At 46.9% G+C, this 17,996-nt stretch overlaps 1 protein-coding gene and 2 long non-coding RNA genes across 7 annotated transcripts in view; all 3 read right to left on the bottom strand.

Annotated features, from left to right (window-relative positions):
* LOC135308490 (maestro heat-like repeat-containing protein family member 7) overlaps nt 1-17,996 on the bottom strand; it is a 166,226-nt gene that overhangs the window by 133,935 nt on the left and 14,295 nt on the right. The window lies entirely within an intron of this gene.
* Nucleotides 3,362-7,673, bottom strand: LOC135308488 (uncharacterized). Of its 3 annotated transcripts, XR_010368906.1 has the most exons (3): nt 6,452-7,012; nt 6,123-6,253; nt 3,362-4,565 (listed from the first exon to the last, which is right to left on the bottom strand). It is a non-coding gene; the product is annotated as an uncharacterized LOC135308488 (long non-coding RNA). The 3 variants fall into 3 exon arrangements; XR_010368904.1 differs by lacking the exon at nt 3,362-4,565 and having other exon boundaries at nt 5,629-6,253; nt 6,452-7,673; XR_010368905.1 differs by lacking the exon at nt 3,362-4,565 and having other exon boundaries at nt 5,629-6,248; nt 6,452-7,673.
* LOC135309382 (uncharacterized) lies at nt 14,085-17,272 on the bottom strand. Its single transcript, XR_010369657.1, has 3 exons — nt 17,164-17,272; nt 14,858-15,034; nt 14,085-14,757 (listed from the first exon to the last, which is right to left on the bottom strand). It is a non-coding gene; the product is annotated as an uncharacterized LOC135309382 (long non-coding RNA).

The raw sequence follows: 17,996 nt of genomic DNA, 5'->3' as shown, positions 1-17,996 counted from the left end.
GTTAAATTGCAAAGTCATAGGTCATAGGTTAAATACTGATAAGCTCTGTTCTTTTGCTAAATTGTGAAGTTGAAGGTATCAGTTAAGGTTAAGGTGGAAGTTAAGGTTAAGTTATAAGTTAAGTCCTGTTAAGTTTGAGCTCTGTTAAGCTTTTGGGCCACATTCCTTTTATCCTTGCCCTCACTGTCCTTGTGTCACACACACACACAGGGGCGGTTTTCGGTTCCTTTCTGGTTTGATTGCCTGGATTTTGTTTGGTTTTGTTGTTGCTTTGTTTCCTTCGTGTGCTTGAAGTGTCCAGTCAGGAGCAGAGTGACTCTTGCCAAGGAATTTTGTGGTGCTGTCACTTAATATTAAATCTGGTTGTTGCTGATCCCTTGCTGGGGATTTTTTCAGCGCTCTCAAGCACTTGTTCGTAACAGGGTGAAGGAGCCCTGGCCCAGGCTCTGGCCCTGGGGGACACGGGGACACTGCCGGGGGGTCCCTGTCCCCCTGTCCCACCCCCCAGGGCCCCGGCCCCCCGTCCCCGTGTCAGGCTCTGGGGTCGATCTCGTGGAACATCCTCTGGGGGAGGCTGCGGCGCTGGGGGCGGGGGGACCCGGGGGGACAGGGGACCCCGCTGTGCACGAGCAGGGTTGGACTACTCTGGGGGAACTGTGAGGGGGGCTGGGGCAGAGTGACCTCCCCAGTGACCTCACACAGCCCCTGTGATGTCACACAGCCCCTGCGATGTCACACAGCCCATTGTGATGCCACAGCCCATATTGTGATGTCACAGATAATGTTGTGATATCACACAACCTACCCTGGGATGTCACACAGCCATTCTGTGATGTCACATCCCCTCTGTGATGTCACACAGATACCCTGTGATGGCAGAATCCATTCTATGATGTCACAACCTATGATGTCACAGAGCCTACTCTATGATGTCACAGACAACTCAGTGATGACACACACAACTGCTCTGTGATGTCACAAAGCCCCTTCATGATATCACAGGGCCAGTGCTGGGATACCATTCTGTGATATAAATCTGCACTGTGATGTCACAGAAGAAGATTTGGTGATGTCACAAAGTCACCATGTGATGTCACCGTCTGTTCTGTGATGTCACACCTGGCTCTGTGAAGTTGCTCAGTCACCCAGTGATGTCACAACCCACTCGCTGATGTCACAGAGCCACCTTCCATGATGGCAGAGGCTACTCCATGGCCTCACATCCTACTCTGTGATGTCACAACCCCCTCCATGATGTTACACAATCCTCTCTGTGATGCCATACTGACACTCTGTAATGTCACAGCACACAGTTTCACATCACAGCCTGCTCTATGATGTCATACTGCCGTGCCATGATGTCACAGCCTGCTCTGTGATGTCACACAGAATCCCTTCTATTATGCTGTTGCTACTCAATGACCTCACGCAAGAAACTCTGTGATGTCACAGCCCAACCTATGACCTCACACAGCCCACTCTGTGCTGTCACACAGCCCCTTGCTGACATCACAGCTGCTCTGTGCCTCTAGGACACAGCCACAGAGGTGCTGCTGTGACACAGCCCCCTCTGGGACATCCCCCAGCCCCTGCCAGTGCTGAGCCCCTGTCAGCTCTGTCTGTGCCCTGCTGGTGTCCCTGAGCTGCCCTGGCAGTGCCCCAGCCCTGCTGGGCTGTGCCCAGGAGCTGCTCCTGGCCAGAGCTGTCTCTCTGCAGCGCTGCCCTTGCCAGGAGCTGCCTCTGGGCCAGGAGCCCAGCCCAGCTCAGCAGCACAGACAGAGCACAAGGACTTTAATGACCCTCTGGGGCTTTGGTGCTCTTTGCATCAGACTCAGTCTCTCAGAGTATCCTCAAAGAACTTCTCAAGAACTCCAAATCAGATTCAAATTTCAAACTTTCTTTAACTTCTAATGGGTCCCAAGGAGGGACACAACACATGTGAATGTGTCCCCAGGTTCCAGGTAGAGCAGAACACTGGAGGCAGTGATGACAGATGGAAACAAGCAAGGGAAAGGTGTCTCTGGTGCTGAGCAAACCTGGATGTGTTTCAGGAATGCAAAGGGCCAAGGCCTGAGCCCCAGCCCCTATCAAGGCAGATCCTGTCCCTTCCTCCTTGCTCAGGGCTCTTCCCGGGATGGGCTCTGGTATGTGGGGATGTGCAATGCCAAGGGCAGGACCATGGGGCGGCCCCTGCCAGGCTGCTGAGCAGGGACAAGGAGGCAATGAGGCCCCAGGCCTGCAAGGGTCACTTGTCCTCTCGTGGCCTCAGGCCCAGGGCCCAGTATTTGGTGTCTGCACCTTCAGCGAGGGCAGGGGACCAGCAGGGGCTGTTGTCTGGGTGCTGCCGATAAAGGGCAGGGGGCAGTCGCAGGGCTGGCACCCAGCCCGGGCCCTGGTGGCTCCCCAGGCCACGGTGCCGTGACCGCGGCCCTCCTGTCACGGAGCTCTGAGCCCACAGAGCTGCTGCCACCATGGCGAGGGCGGCCGCGTCTCCTCCCGCGGGGCTGCACAGTCGCTGCTGCCCCGGCAGCTTTTGGCCCCACAGAAACAGCACCAGAGCCTGCTCAGGAACGTGCTCAAGAAGAGCAAGTCTACTTTCAGCACTTCCATTGGCTGCTCCTTTAGGGTGATCCCACCACACTCAGAGACACAGAACACCTTCTCCTTCTCCTTTGAGAATTATGTCTGTCCTCTGCACTTTCACAATGCTCCAGATATTAGCTGCTGGCCTCAGCTAGACATATAAACAATGCTGCATTAAACTTTAAACTCGCCTGTTTTTTTATGCAAGGATGCATGAAAAACACACAGAAAAGTCGAAGGAGACATGCGAGTGGCTCTGTAGAGTCTCTCTGTCCTGTGAAATTCAGTAGCTGTGGTGCTTTTGTACTGCAGCTAATCCCAGCCATGGAAAAAATCATTCCAGGAAAGAGCAACATCATCTGACAGAGACCAAGAATTGCCAGCAGTTGCTCCAGGTGCTGCTGCCAACAGCCCCTGCAGGGAGGAGCACAGCCCCCAGTGCACGTGGGCTTTGGCTCCCTGTGGCACAGAAGCCCCCCGGGGCACAGGTCTCTGGGGCAGGAGAGGGGCAGCAGCGCTGCCAGGGCTCGGGGGGTGGCAGCTCTGCTTGGGCGGGGACTCTGCCACACCTGCTGATGGCAGCGCTGCCCAGGCCCCAGGGCTCAGAGCAGCATTGGTGCCCTGGCCCACACGTTCCCTGTGCCTGGCACAGCCGCGGGTTTAGGATGGCCAGCAGCCGGGATGTGTCCCAAGGAGGCCGTGCCAGCTTCCATGGAAGGCCCCGTGCCCTTGCCAGCGTGGCTGCCTCGGCAGCCCTGGGGGCTCCGCATTCCTCAAACCAATGGAGAAACAACCTTAGGCAGATGAATCAACCTGGGCTGAATTCTGGTGGAAATTCTGATCAAGTAACCACTTGGTGACTTATAGTTCAGCAAAATATATCATTTTATGCCCCCCTCCCTCAGCACCACCTTGATCTATCTACATTACAAATATTTCAGACAGGAGTCACCCACTTCCTTCATCTGCAAGTTTCAGTCTCCCATGTCATTGATCAGAGGCTGAAATTTCCAATCTCTTCATTAAAATAACTAAGAGAAATAGAACTTCAGTTTGGGGTTTTTTGTTGGGTTTTTCTTGTTGAGGGTTTTTTTTTGTTGTTGTTGGGGTTGGAGTTTTGGCTTTTGTTTGTTTGTTTGGGGTTTTTTTTTTGGCTTGGTTTGGGTTTTTTTCCCCATTCTTTTAACTCTGCAGCCTAGTGACATGGATTTCAGGGCCAGGAAAAGAAGGAATCCTCCCTTGTGAGGGTGGGGAGGCCCTGGCACAGGTTGTCCACAGAAGCTCTGGCTGCCCCTGGATTCCTGGAAGTGCCCAAGGCCAGGTTGGAGCAACCTGGGCTAGTGGAAGGTGTCCCTGCCATGGCAGGGGGTGGGATGGGATGGGCTTTAAGGTCCCTTTCATTATGATTGTTATTGTGATTATTTTGGGAGAAATCTGTTCCTTCTATGACCAATGTCACTGTCTGCACTCTAGAGCAAAGGTGATTCATAAAATGCCCTGATACTTCAAGACATTTAACTCAAGATCACACATGGATATATCTGAGAAAACCCATTTTTGTTCAGATTCCATCTTTTGCACAACAAACAGAGGTAGGAGCATTCAGGCAAGTTCACAAGAGGCCTCTGCTCCCACACTGTGTGCTGAAATGAGCAGGGAAAATGTTATGTTCCTTTGGGGTCTCCTGTTGGGATTTCCCTTCTTGTCCTTAAAGAGAATTCAGGATGGTGAGTGCTCAAATCTTGGCTTGATCTGTGGGATTCTACAAAAATCCTGTTGTTGCTCTGACCCTGATCCCACAAAAATTGAGACTGCTCACCACTTATTTCCACAGAAGGGCAGTTCACAGGGTGTGTGCTTTGGAAAAATCCCATCCTCCATCTCACAGCTGCTAAAGGGTTAGGAAACTCTTGTTCCCTGTTGCAGACCATAAGAGATGAGCTCACAAGAGATGAGATGTCAGAAGAAAAGTCCCACAGAACCTGGGAATGGTGATAAGGAGGAGACTGAGATGATGGAATTAGGTCAGAAACTTCCTATTCCTCATCATTATGTTGAGGGTAATGAAGGTCCAGCTCATACCATGAGGTTTCTGGGGGGTTAAGAGTACAGGATTTTGCAACATGCCACAAAAAAAAATTCCCAGTGAGCGAGCCAAGAAGAATCAATCCTTGTGTCACATACTGGATGTACTGGGGCAGGGTGACCAGCTCAGCTGGGAGTTGAGTCATCCCAACCTGTTGAATGGGATCCAAAGGTTTCCCCACTTGGGTTGACAGAAATAGACACATTTTTAACAACTCTCTGATTGCAAGGCAAGTTTCCTTCTGTTGCAGCTCAGGGCAGGGTCATGTTGCACAACGGAATATAAATCAGTCACAGCTTAGAGCCTGTCAGATAAGGTCATATTTCTCTCCATTTGTGCTTTTTTCCTGCCCACAGGGTGAGTTTGAAAAAAAGAAATTAAGATTTGCTGCATTAGTCAGAGATTTCATTGAGTGTCTGAGAGACCTGCACGATGAGGGATAGGAAATGCAGCTCTCAGAGTAGTGCACACATTGTACATCCAGAGCAGACATGGGCCTTCCACACAAGAAGCAGATTAATTTCTTCCTGAACGTGCTGGGAAATCCCAGTAGCCACCCCAAGAAGGGGAATCCCCACATTGCTGGAGATCATCTACTCCAGTACGTAAGGAATTCCAGAGCCAAGAAATCCTCAGGGAGGTGTGGTTGGCACGGAATTCCTCACTACTGTCAGCCCTTGGAGCTGAAGTGAATGAGCAGAATCCACTCCTGCAATGCTCTCGTGTAACATCATGCATGGAATAACAGTGCTCCGAGACACTGTGCTCCCACCTGGAGCAGATTATACCACCCTGCTGTAGGATACTGTCTCTCCTGGGATTCAGCACTGTTCCCCACACTCAGCCCTGACACTGGGCTCTGCTTGGCCCTCAGTTCTAAATTCAGAGACCAAGGACAGAAAGAAGCATCACACAACCACAATCAAATACTGGTTTGGATGCAGTTATCCTCAGTTATGCCTCTCCTATTCTATAGTCCACAAGGGGTGAGGAATAACACATGGTGAAACGTAAAAGGCAATACACAGTCCAAAGTCAAACACAATACAGAAGTCAGTAAAAATATCATCTTGTTTTACTCCCAAGCTAAAATCTTTTGCCTCCCAGAATATTATCAACCCATGATTACTTTGGAAGCTGTGGCCTGACTCTGAGATCTACCAGACCATCACAGACCTACATAAAGGAAAGGAAACAAAGACCTAAGGAGAAATCCTGAAGGAAGGAGCAGGAGACACCCTCAGGAGGAGGGAGACAGTCAGACCTCTTGGGACACAGCCTGCTCAAGAGAGCTGGAGGCTTTTTGACAAGGGAGCTGTTTGTTTCTTTTGAGGTCATAGCAACAGAACATCACAGACATGGCATGCGAGGAAATCATGAGTTTTCCAAGGAATACCTCCCTCCAAATAATATAATCCATCTCTCATCTTAATGGAAAAAAAAAGTCCCAAACCTATGCAAACCTGCCAGGCCAGAGAGACAACACTATCTTCCTCCAGCACATCCTCTGTTTTTCCAAAGGCATTTCCCAGCTGTAATTCCAAGGCGCTGAGTCCTCTCACGACAAGGGTTGAGCAGCCTATTCTTGAGAAACACAAATCACAGATAAGGAGGTGACCCAGACAGTTCTCAGAAACAGTAAAAACCCAATGTTTGTTTGCTTCCAGCTGCTTCCTGCAGGCCATCCCCATGGCTGCTGCTGGGAACTGACCCAACAGCCTCCAGCTCAAATAAAAGCCATTCTCCCACAGCAGCTCTGCAGGTAGCTCTGGTCACCCTTACCTGTTCCAGTCCAGCAATCCCCCAAGCCTGGACTAGGATGAGGGAATTTCAAGGGAATGGGAACTCTCCTCCAGTCCTTGGCTGGCCTTGGTTTCACAGAATCCCAGAATGGGCCACAGTGGGTCCATGGTCCCTGCTCCAGCAAGGTCATCCCAGAGCACAGGATTGTGGCCAGAAGGCTCTGGAACATCCCCAGTGAAATGTCACCAGCTGTCCTGGTGGGCTGGTGGCAGAAAATGTCCTGACATGAGGAGCAGCACTCCTGAATACCTGCTTGCATTCCTCCTTTCCTTTCCAGCTCCTTTTGGCCTGGCAAACAGGAAGAAGTAAATATTATAGTTATCCCATTCTCTCTTCATGGAATCATTTCAAGTGACTTCTTGAATCACTCCAGGGACTTCTTTTGGAAATAGTCACAGACGGGTAAATCTGATTACAGACAAAGCTGCTGTGACCCTGCTATGTGGCAAAAGTGAAAACCACATTACTCAGCACCTTAATTAACCTGTGGGGAGGTAAACGATAATTAGGATAGATCATTGATAACACATGCTGAATTAGTCTGTCTGCTGGGGTTTAGCAGCAATAGGGACACACAGAAAGAGAATTAGGGAGAATCTTTTTGTCCTGGGACAACACATCCCAAGTGGTGCCTCAGGTTTTATTCTTTATTATTATTTATCATTCCCACTTGGTAATTTGATGCCAAATAAGCCAAGCACCAGGGATGCACTGCAGTGTGGGGCACACTTGTTTCTTGGCTCCCTGATACTTCAGAAAGCAAAAGGTCATGACACAATGTTGATTCGATGTTTCATATCAAACAGCTACTGCTCTCCAGCTGATTTGTTTGATGCTCATGATGGCTGTGAATCAATCACATATTGAAAAGTGCATACAATTAACATTCACAATTAGGGATATTTACCCAAAGCTATGCAGTCTTAACCAATATTCCACAGGATCAGTTTGATTCTTGCCTCATCTTCCATCCAAATCCAATAAACACATTGTTTAGTGGAGTAAGCCTGGATGATTACATTAAAATGAGACTTCAGTAAGTTTTTAGTTGAGGATTTCCATACTGTATCCAGATGCTTCCATGATTTCATAAATATGAAAGAACTCATCTAACCTCATCTCTGAATGGCCTGTTCTTAACAACATTAAAACTATGAAGAAAGCAGCATCTGAATTAAAATCTTGACTGTTCTTGGAATATTAATGAAGGCTTTTAATTTTTTTTTTTTAAGTTTCAAAACTTCATATTCTGGGAAAAAAAAAACCAAAAACAGAATAGACACTTCTTGGTAGTTAAAAAAGTATTTTTCTAACTAAACATACTGATAAGAATGTGTTTAGAAAAGCCAAACATATGCAGAAGGAGTTTTTAATGGCTGCAGTTACTTTGGGAAACTAATTCCTTTGAGTCTATTTGTTTATCAACACAACAATTTGTCACAGACTCTCCATCCTCACTCTCGTACTGCAATGATTTGGAAAAAAAAAACCCTGTGTGCTATCCATGGTAATGTGTCTTTTACTATTTAGGTACGAGAGGAAAAAAAATGACAACTTGAGTTTGCAAAAATAATTGCTGCAAGCACAAACACTCCAAGAGCAGGTTGAAATGATTGACTACATTGCTATCCAAGATGAAATATTTTGTAAGGGGAAGCCAGGGTTAATTCGTAAAGAACTTCAGAAGTCCAAGATAAAAACTATCTCTGGGTGGGGAAGATCTCAATTAGGAACTCATTTTTTAACTCTTATCTCAGGCTGACTCCAGTCAGATGATCAGATTTATGTCTGATCCTGCCAAAATCTCTTCTCTGCCCTGAGACATGTGCTTAAATGCCTTGTTAAACTCAAAGGAAAGCTTCCCAATGGGAAGCTGACTCTTCCAGAGCATCCACGTTCACCGTTCACCGTGGCCATGTGGAAGCTCAGCATTAACTTTGGACAACACCTACTGAGTGCAGGCACCTTTTTTTTTTTTTTTCTTTTTTTTTTTCTTTTTTTTTTTCTTTTTTTTTTTTCTTTTTTTTTTGGGGGGGGTTGTTTTTTGGTTTCTTTTTTCTTTTTTCTTTTGTTTATCCCACTCTTACTCAGCATTCCCACTGTTTTTCAAGTCCAGAAAGGAGCCTGCTGGATCTCCCTGCAGTGGTACCCAGAGGGTGGTTGGTGCCTGAGTCAGGGCTGGTTTGGTCCCTGTGTGATTGCCCACTGGAATTTGGTGGGAGACTCTTATTTAATGACACCCTTCCCTCCAGAGAAACAGGGAGCTAGAGAATCCCTGAGGAGCACAGATGCATTACGAACTCCTTCCACAATTGCACAAGTGTAGCCAGCAAGGAGACAGACAAATCATCTCCCAAAAATGAAGGATAGATGGAAGCAGGAGGGTTGTAGTGCCCTGATCTCCAGAAAGCAGCTCTGCTAAAAATAGTAAGGGTCTTGCAGGAAACTCAACCAATGCCAAAACTCTGCTTTCCTCCAGCGCTGTCACCAGCTTCTCCCAACCCATTCCAAGCTAAACAGATGAGGATTATTCTCTGTTCATGATCCAGCTTTCCCACATGAAAGAGAAGGATAACTGTCTATAACTTTTTGCTCCACAGGAGCCATGGAAGAGATAGATATTTTGCTCAGAGATGCTCAGACTGACCCTCATCCAAGAGTTACCACAGTCAAAGGAGGATTTTCAGAGGATTTTATGCTTTTAATGTAAAAAACACGGGGAAAAAGAAATTGGCATCAGCAGAGACACATCGATGTAGCTTGATGTCGCAGAAGAGACATCTCCTAGTGATGAAACTTGTTCAATATTCTAAACAAATCAGAAATGTGTTTAGTCTGGAAGTGATTATTTTGCTTATTCGGATGCATTTGATGTTTAACCACACACTGCAAATATGGCTAGGTGGCCCAGGTCCAACACAGGAAGGGAGATCACAGCACCACAACCAAAAGTGCATTACACAGGACTGAATAATACAGATACACCATCATTAGAATCCCACAATTTCAACCATGGAGCCGATGTTTTATGGTGGCTGGGAGAAGCATGATACATGTTCTCCGTTTTCAGATCCTGCAGTGTTTCAGGATACATGGGAAAGCAGATGTTTTTAATAGCCTGAACCCTAAATAAGCTTATTCTTCCAAAGTAACAGTCAGGAGAGAGACACTGCTGCACGAATGGGCAAAATGTTCCATCTGTCCTGGCTCCAGTGGAAAATGTGTATTCTGACCAAAACAGAGATTTTCACATTAAATCTAAAGTTTCCCCAAAGTGTTCTTGCCCAGGTTGGACAGAGCTTGGAGCAACCTGCTCTGGTGGAAGGTGCCCCTGCCCATGGCAGGGGGTGGACTGAGATGAGCTTTAAGGCCCCTTCCAACCCAGATGATTCTGGGATTCTGTGATATTGCTGTCCTTACACGGAGTAAATCCACGGATACTGCCTGGCCATGCACCCACTGTGGTGTCACCTGAGGTGGCAGAACCAGGCCCAGATGCAAGGGGAACCCACCCAGACCCTCTGTGCTGCACTGACTTCAAAATGTTTGAGGGACATCAGTCACACCAACAGCTGGGAGAGGCCTGAGCACACCTCAGGCTACCACAGAGGGTGTTCAGAAAGCAGGGGGAGAGAGCAAATCTAGAAGCAAACCAGCAGAGTAGCAGCCCACGAGGAAAGAAACCAGAGAGGACTATCAGGAAGGCTCTCAGAAAGCCCCATTTTACAGGCAGGACCACAAGCACCCGACATAGGAACGCTTTTGAAAGAAATGTGGCATGGGCTTACACCAGAAACTGTAAAGCACAGCTGCCCTGATCATCTTACACTGTTAAGAGGGAAGGGAGAGATGTTTCTTGGCAATACTGCTCCTTCCCACTGCCCAGAGGATGCAGGCTGCATGGATGATCCTCCCCTCCTACTCAGCCCACAAGGCAGCAATCTCTCCAGTTAAGCCAACAGAGCCTTCCCAAGAGCAAGCAACCAGGAAACCGTTCCCAAATGTTACTCAGGTCATGTCAGCTACTCACAGATCTCTCTGTCCACATCTTGCTCTGTGTCAAACCCCTGGTGCACCTGCCCCCTGCGCCCTGTGCCAGTCAAAAGCTTCATGAAGATCATAATGTCATGTCAAATCCTCATGGCTGCTTCTCGGCAAGGAGGCCAGTGTTAAAGGATTTGGATCTTCTTTATCCCTCTTCAGCTTGGATGCTTGCATTCTTTTCTAAGTAGCTTTGAACCTCCTTTGTTTTCTCTGCAGTCCTTTTTGTGAGCATAACTTGACAGATTAAGTAAGTTTAAACAGCAGATTCTAGTTAAACCTAAAATTGGTTTCTACTCTAAGTTAAATTTCTAACCCCTTGTCTCACTGCCTCCCAGCTCCTCCAGGTGCAGGAGTTGTAACAGCATGGAAAGTTCTCCTTCTGAGGTGAGGCAGCTCCTGAACAGGAGGACTTGATGGAGATCTCAGTTTTGTATTCAGTCACTGATGGCTGCTCACTGGGAACTGTGCTCCTGTGAATGCCAACTCCTCAACACCTGGAGCTGTATTTTCCAGGGATTTGTGGGAGCTGCACCTCTCAGGTGCCACAGGACACTCAGAAGTGCTGAGAGGACTGTGCACTGTCACAGGTTACAGAGATGGCAGGAAGAGAGTGGGGAGCACTAACAGAGAGCAAATCCCGTTTATTCCCTTTCCCAGGTTCCCACTGAGCTGTCCAGTGCCACACATGAGAGAGGTGCTTCATTCAGCAGAGCAGCAGCTCAGCTCCTTGATTTCCTTAGGCCAGGGGATTTTAACTGCAGCTGGGTTGCAAAGGCTGAGAGCAAGGGCCACGTGGCCCTCGGGGACAATCCACATCAGATGCAAGCAAGAGAGACACCAGCAAGGCCTCTGCCTCCCAAACCTCAGGAAAGATGCACTTGCATAATGTGAAATCCCTTTAAAGACATTCCCAATTTTCCTTCATAGGGACAGCAAGGAGGGACGAACTGGCAGAGTCCCCTCTCCCAGCTGCACACAACTAATCCAGCTGAAGTTTTTTTCCGTCCTGATTCACAGAAAGATTTGCCGTGGAAGAAGCCAAGCCTTTTACTGCTTCCAGCTCCAAAGATGTTTCTTCTGCATCATCCATTTTCTACCAGCTGGAATATTTCACTAGAGCACTGGAGCAAATAGAGACCTCGTTGAAAATTAAAATATTCATAGGAAAGAGTGAGTCCATAAGAGTTTTAAGTTTCAAATTTCACAAAATGTTTCACTGTAACATTTTTCAAGGGAAAAGTTCCAAGTTTAGAACTTGAAGTGGTTTTATTTAAAACAATGTTTCTTTCTTCTACTAATTTTCTTTTCCAAGCTCAGCTGTTGAATCGGAACTGAAATATAAGACATTTTTTGTGTCCTCAACAGGTCCAATAAAATTCTTCTCTTTTTTTTAGAGGTGTGATTTTTTTACCCCCTCAGATTCCAAACAGAAAAAGTTACAGCTCATCTTTTTTTCATTCTTGTTAAAAAAGCTCTTCTCCACCCTAACGCAGTGAAGAGAAAAAAAAATAAAATTTGTGGCTCCTTCTCCCACATATAAAAACCCAAAGAACAACAGAGTGCCTCAGGCTTTCTAAATCAAGTGCATGACTTTTCCTGGAGCAGTGGAACATGTTCAGCTTGGGGAGTAGAGCTTTAAGGCTAATAAGCAGCTGGTTTGGTTTACAGAAATGCTGCAGCATTCCCCCACAGCACCCATTCCCCATTTCCCAAGAAAACTCCAGGAATCACTGGAAGACAGTCGCAAAGACTTCCCTGCAATGGCCATAAGGAGAAGCAGCTTTAATCCCACACCCAACATAAGAACTTGGTGTACATTCCAGGCTGCTGCCAAGGCCCTGACTCTTTTTCCTGCATCTTTAGTTCCTGGGCAAAACTACATTTCTAATCTGTACATAATGTTCAGCTTCATCTCTTGCAGTTTATGGGCTTGAGCACAAAGGCAATTCTCACTGCCACTGGAAGGAATCCCTTCCCTTCATTCCCTGGAAAAGGAAAAGCAGTGTCTGCCAAGGCAGACACTCCAGCCTAACCTTCTTTTCATATAACACAAGGAAAAAGCACCTCTAACTCCCTGGCAGTGATGAGATCAAGTTTTTGCAGACATTTATGGGTTTATTTCTAGCTCTGACCCAGACACCTGCAGATTCTTGAAGACCCACCTCTGGCTGAACCAACCCTCTGCAATCTTATCACATTAGACAAAGCTGTGAGGAAAGCAAAATGCTTCAGAAAAAGTCAGAACCACATCCTGAAATTCTCTGCAGCTCAGTTGTGAACAAAATAAGCATCTTGACTCTTTGTTGCCAATGCCAAATTTCCTTCCAAAGCAAATGTTCCCAACCCTTAGTGCCAGCCTAACTGGAGAGTGGTTTATCACAGAGCTGGGGAGAACCTGCTTCCCACCATGGCCAAGACCCAGCCCTGCTGATGGGAGACACTGAGCTCCACTCCCAGCCTGCCCAAGGTGGTTAAAGAAGACAGACCATGTTGTAAGGCAGCTCAGATGCTGATAGAGCTGAGTCACCCCCTCTGTAACCTGAACATCCCAGACATGACTATAAAGACAGTAATAATCACCATTTTGGGGGACAAGGCCAACTTTTCATCCATCAGCCACTACCCAGACTGTGACCTCACTGGGGGTTTAGTCCCTGCTGTGTTTCTTTAAAGACCTGAACAGCACAAATGAAAGCTGCCTCAATGCCTGGAGCCACAACCAGAGCCAATGGTAGCTAAATTTTCCATGGAAAGCTTTAGCTGGAGGACAGGGAACAGGGTGGAGCTAAGAATATCAGTTACACAGTGACAAACTCCTGCCTGGCATTTCCTCCGCAAACCATGAGCCAGCTGCAGCCACTCCTGCCAACCTTCAGCATCCTCAACCAGCTCAAGGGGCTCTGTTCACATAGAAATCCTTATTTGATGGAGCAGATACAGCTCTGGGAATCTCTCTGAGGACAAGATAAGCCTAGTGGGATTTGGCCTCTTAATGCCTATCTATTTCACTGGGTATCCAAATACCAACTCAAAGAGTATGGGATTAATATCCTTGCATTACATCTAGGAAGATAAACAGGCAAGAGACCATCCTTATCTCATGGATATGGGAAAAGAAAGACGAGGAGAAGCACACCACTCCTACCACCCCAACATATGGCAGAATGGGCAACAGATGCCTGTACCTTCATGATTAATGTTCCAGCAACAGGGTGGTTTGCTTTCACCACTCCCCATCAGCAAGAAAATCCCCATCTTTTCCATCTTTTCCTTTTCAGGCACTCCTAATACCCCAAAAGCACAAAAGCTTTGGGTGTTGCCTGATAATCACCCAGGTCCTCCAAACCAAGCCATTTTAGAGTGCCCTACACCAGTCAGCACATGCTTTTAGGTGCTTCAAACAGTCCACACTGCAGGAAATCCCTGTCACTAGCTAAAGACCCAGAAGAAATATCCTCCTTGGCCTACTATCAAATACACATCCCATGAAAAACAAGCAGAGTCCCTCTGGAAGCTCTCAGAGCTGAGAAAGCTTCTCAAGGCACCCACATAGAAATTGAGACTGCTTCTTGTCCAGCTGAAAGATATTCCTACAGCTTGGACTGGTAAATCCATCCTCTTCCTGCTGTCACCTGTGTTGGTGATGGCAGTGGCAGCAGGAACAGGGGAGATCAGGGGCCACTGGATGCAGGCATACACATTTATTGGCTTCAAGTCAGCTCTCTGTCTTTTCAGAGAAGCCCTGGATTCTCTCCTCTCCCTTTTGCACGGCAGCCTGCAGGACAGATGGAAAAGATTCTGGAGTAAAGGTGGGATCTGGTGTGAATAAGGGTGGAAGTATTTTGGCTGGGCAGTTGTGGGTATGCAAAGGCGTGGGAGTTGTGATTCATGAAATGCTTCCCTCCCCCAGCAGTTCCCCACCTTGCAAGGAGCCAGTTCTTGGTGCTGGGGAGCAGGGACTCAGTGGCCAGGCATTTGGCAGGAATGGTTCCTGAGCAGGCTCCAAGGCTGGAGCTGAGTGTCAGCCAGAGTACCTCCTCAGAGCAGCTCTGATGGAGCATCACCAGAAACAAAACAACATTTCCTGAAACTACTGCAGGGGAAGATAGAAAATTCATCCAGCCCTTGATCCAAGAGGGCGTAAAATGCACTAGGATTGTATTTTCTCTCCAGTTCCAAATAAAATCCCCAATATGGATGTGTTGAATGTTCCCAAGGAGCAAATTCAGCAGTAGCTGTGCCTGGAGAGATCATAACCAAAAAGACTGAAGTGTAAACTGAGCTGCAGCAGCACAGGATTTCTCTCTCCCTGACATCAGGGACTCTTGTATCTGTACATACCCTCAGTCCAGCACTGGGAATGATCTTTTCCAGCCATACTGGTGCTTGTCCTGACCTCAGTTCCTCTGTTAGGGAATGCATAAGCAAGGAAGCTGCTCCATGTGCTCCACAGAGCGCCTAGATTTTAATCCATCTGCCTCAAATCCAGCCCAGGTACTTCCCTCTTGCACAGACAACCTGAGGATGAGCACATCAAAATGTTAATCAGATTCTCAGCAATACCCAACATCACTGAAATGTTTAAAATCAGCACAGGGAACAAGTCAATAACACTCTGCACAATCAATGCTGTCAACTCTCAGATTACCCAAGATCTCATTCAAAATGCTGCTCTGGGACTAACTTTGTGAGAAAAAGCTACAGACCAGCAAGGCCTGGGGAATAGGAACTAACAAGCCTCAAAAGATTTAGAAACAGAAGATGTAGAAAAAAGGAATTTGGATTTTATTTTTCAGTCTTTGAGGTTCTGACTTACTGTTTCTAAACCACTAGGGACCAACAATACTTGCATAAGGCCTTGTTAGGAAAGTATCAAAGACTCCGTCAAAAGTATGAGGGAGTCAGCTTGAACTGTTCCTAAGGGGAAACTTCAAGACCAGGAAGAAAAAAATCAGTTTCCTTATTAACTAAGGAAGTTAACCCATTAAGCATCAATAACTTTGCAGAGCAGAAACCAAACAGTTTGGATTGTACACATGAACTACTGCACATGATCTGATCTCAAAGCCTATGAAAACACGGGCAAATCCTGAGTGAAAAGGTCTTGTACGCCTTTGGAAGGAAATGTGTATCTGCTGCTTTATAAAGAAACAAGATGCCTGCAAAACCAGAGTTCACATCCATGCACAAAAACTGGTTCTCCATTCTCCTGAGCAAAGGGACAAACCTCCCATGCTCAAATTAATATTTCCACTGTCCCAGTCCAGCAGGCAAGTGGGAAGGCCATGGACTCTTGGTCCAAACCAGAACGAACTACCGTGGAAATTACAGCTCCTGCCATCATGAAATTATCTGGGAACCAACTGATCCTTGGCATTCCATTCTCCACTCCCTCCTGAGCTATGCAGGACTGCTATGGAGGCAATCTTCCTTCCTAGTACTCTGGGAAAGCAAGTGCAAGAGCAATCCCAGCTGTGCTGAGCACAGGGCACTGCTCTCAGCCAAATTATTATTAATGCAAGTGTGCTGAGCAACCACAGGCCTTTGTGGGGAAGGGTTCAAGGGAGGGCAGATGCTGAAGGAAACATTCATCTCTGAGGGAAGGATGTCCTAAGAGCAGGGAAGATCAAAGAGGAGGAAAAGAACTCATTCAGTGCTTCTATTTCTTTGCCTCCATTTGTAATTGAGATGCTAAAGAAGAAAGATCTCAGAAAAAGAACCTTTTCTTTCCTCCCCACCAGTAACAAAAGGGTTTGCTGAATAGTGAAGTGTTTATGTATCAAATGGAGTTAAAATACCATTATGACCATCAGTGGCACAAATGCAGCAGGTGGAACCTGAGGCCAGTTGAGAGAGGGGATGGAGGTGGAGCCCTCTCTTCCCCTAGTGACACGGAAGTCTGTGTGCCATACGAGATCTGCAAAAAGCAAACTCCTCCTCAACCTGACATAAAACTAAACCTCAGGTTGGATCTTGTGTGCCCTAGAAGGGCTGCTCACACATCTGAGATGCTGTTCTGGCCTCTTTGGAAGCTCCCTGGATTCTATTTTTAAAATAGGATAAAGAAAGCAGTGCTTTACTGAATCATGGGCTTTGTTTTGTAGCTGAAAATATGCACCGAAAATGGCTAAGTGATCCATTTGAGCTGTTATGGGAAGAACTGAGTTCAGTTCAGTCAACACACAAAACTCCACTAGTCACCACTACCTGCTCCTCATGAGTGTGAGCAAACCTGCTGGTCAAAAGCCAGTTCACAGTTTATTGGTCCAGAACAGGAACAGAAATAGAAGCATTAAACAAATGTCTTTGCCCTGCCCTGTTCCCTCTGCTGTTGTTGCAGCACAGAAAGGCTCCAAGAAGTTTGTCAGTGAATTCATCATAGTATCCATGAAATTGCTAGGACATGGCAGTACTCCTTGGCAATCAGCTTGGGGGGGTTGAGGGTTTTATTCCTCTCTCCTCTGAAGCCACTGAGTACATGACTCAGAAAATTGGTGTTGCAAGGTTCCCAGGTTCTCTTCAAATGGAGGGGTGGAGCTTCCCACTGCTCCAGAAGCAAAGCCAAACACCACACAGTGAATGGATTTTTTCCACATGCTGAGACTCAAGAGCTTGAAGGAGCTCCTAGAAATAGAAAGCTTCCTTACCTGCCTTGGAAAACTTTGCTTGGTACTCTACAGCACAGTCCTGCCCATGTTTGTGAGGACACCTGAGGTCGTGAGTAAAAAACATCACTGCCCTTTTCCGCTCAATTCTGTGGGGAAGGAAACAGTGTTTAAAGCAGATTTGTAACCAGGTTCGTAACTAGAATGTCTCACAACCCCTGTGACCACCCAGGGCAGAGTCCCTTCCCAAGGAGTTAAGGTGGGCAGAACACATTCAGGACATGAAGAGCCTCACCAAAAAATTGCCTCTCTCAGGGGCTGCAGAATCTTTCTCTCCAAATTAGTGCCTCATGCTGTAAGTTTTAAGTGGTAGCAGATGTTGGCAGCAAGTTCCAGACCTTTGTTTCCCAGATTCCCAGATAACTGCTGCTTTTGTGCAAGCCCTTCTCTAGCAATAACAATAATTAAGCGTCATTTCTACAAGGTCTTTCATTCAGCAGTCCCAAAGGGCTCAATAAATTTAACAAACCATTAATACTCAACAGATTTACTGGTTTGCAATTCTAAAAAGGCTGCATTCTTTTCCAGGATCCTCCACATTCCCACAAATGGCAGGTACCCTAATTACCATAATTACCATAATCACCATAATCATCTATCAGTTTGCAGAGAAGCAGAATTAGGGGATGCCAAAGGCCACCGTACATTCTGCTAATAACAAAAGGATTTAAGCAGAGTTCCTGGCCTTTAACTTTGTTCCCACTATGAGCAGGAAACCACCAGAAATTCACACGCACTGATAAGTTCATCTAGCCAGAACACTGAACTGAAAGGCAAGGATGCATTCCCAGAGCACATGAAAAACCCACTGGTCA

The sequence above is a fragment of the Passer domesticus genome, chromosome 10, assembly GCF_036417665.1.
Source record: "Passer domesticus isolate bPasDom1 chromosome 10, bPasDom1.hap1, whole genome shotgun sequence".
Lineage (NCBI taxonomy): Eukaryota > Metazoa > Chordata > Aves > Passeriformes > Passeridae > Passer > Passer domesticus.
Note: the sequence above shows the minus strand (reverse complement) of the source record. Positions and strands in the feature narration are given on the sequence as shown.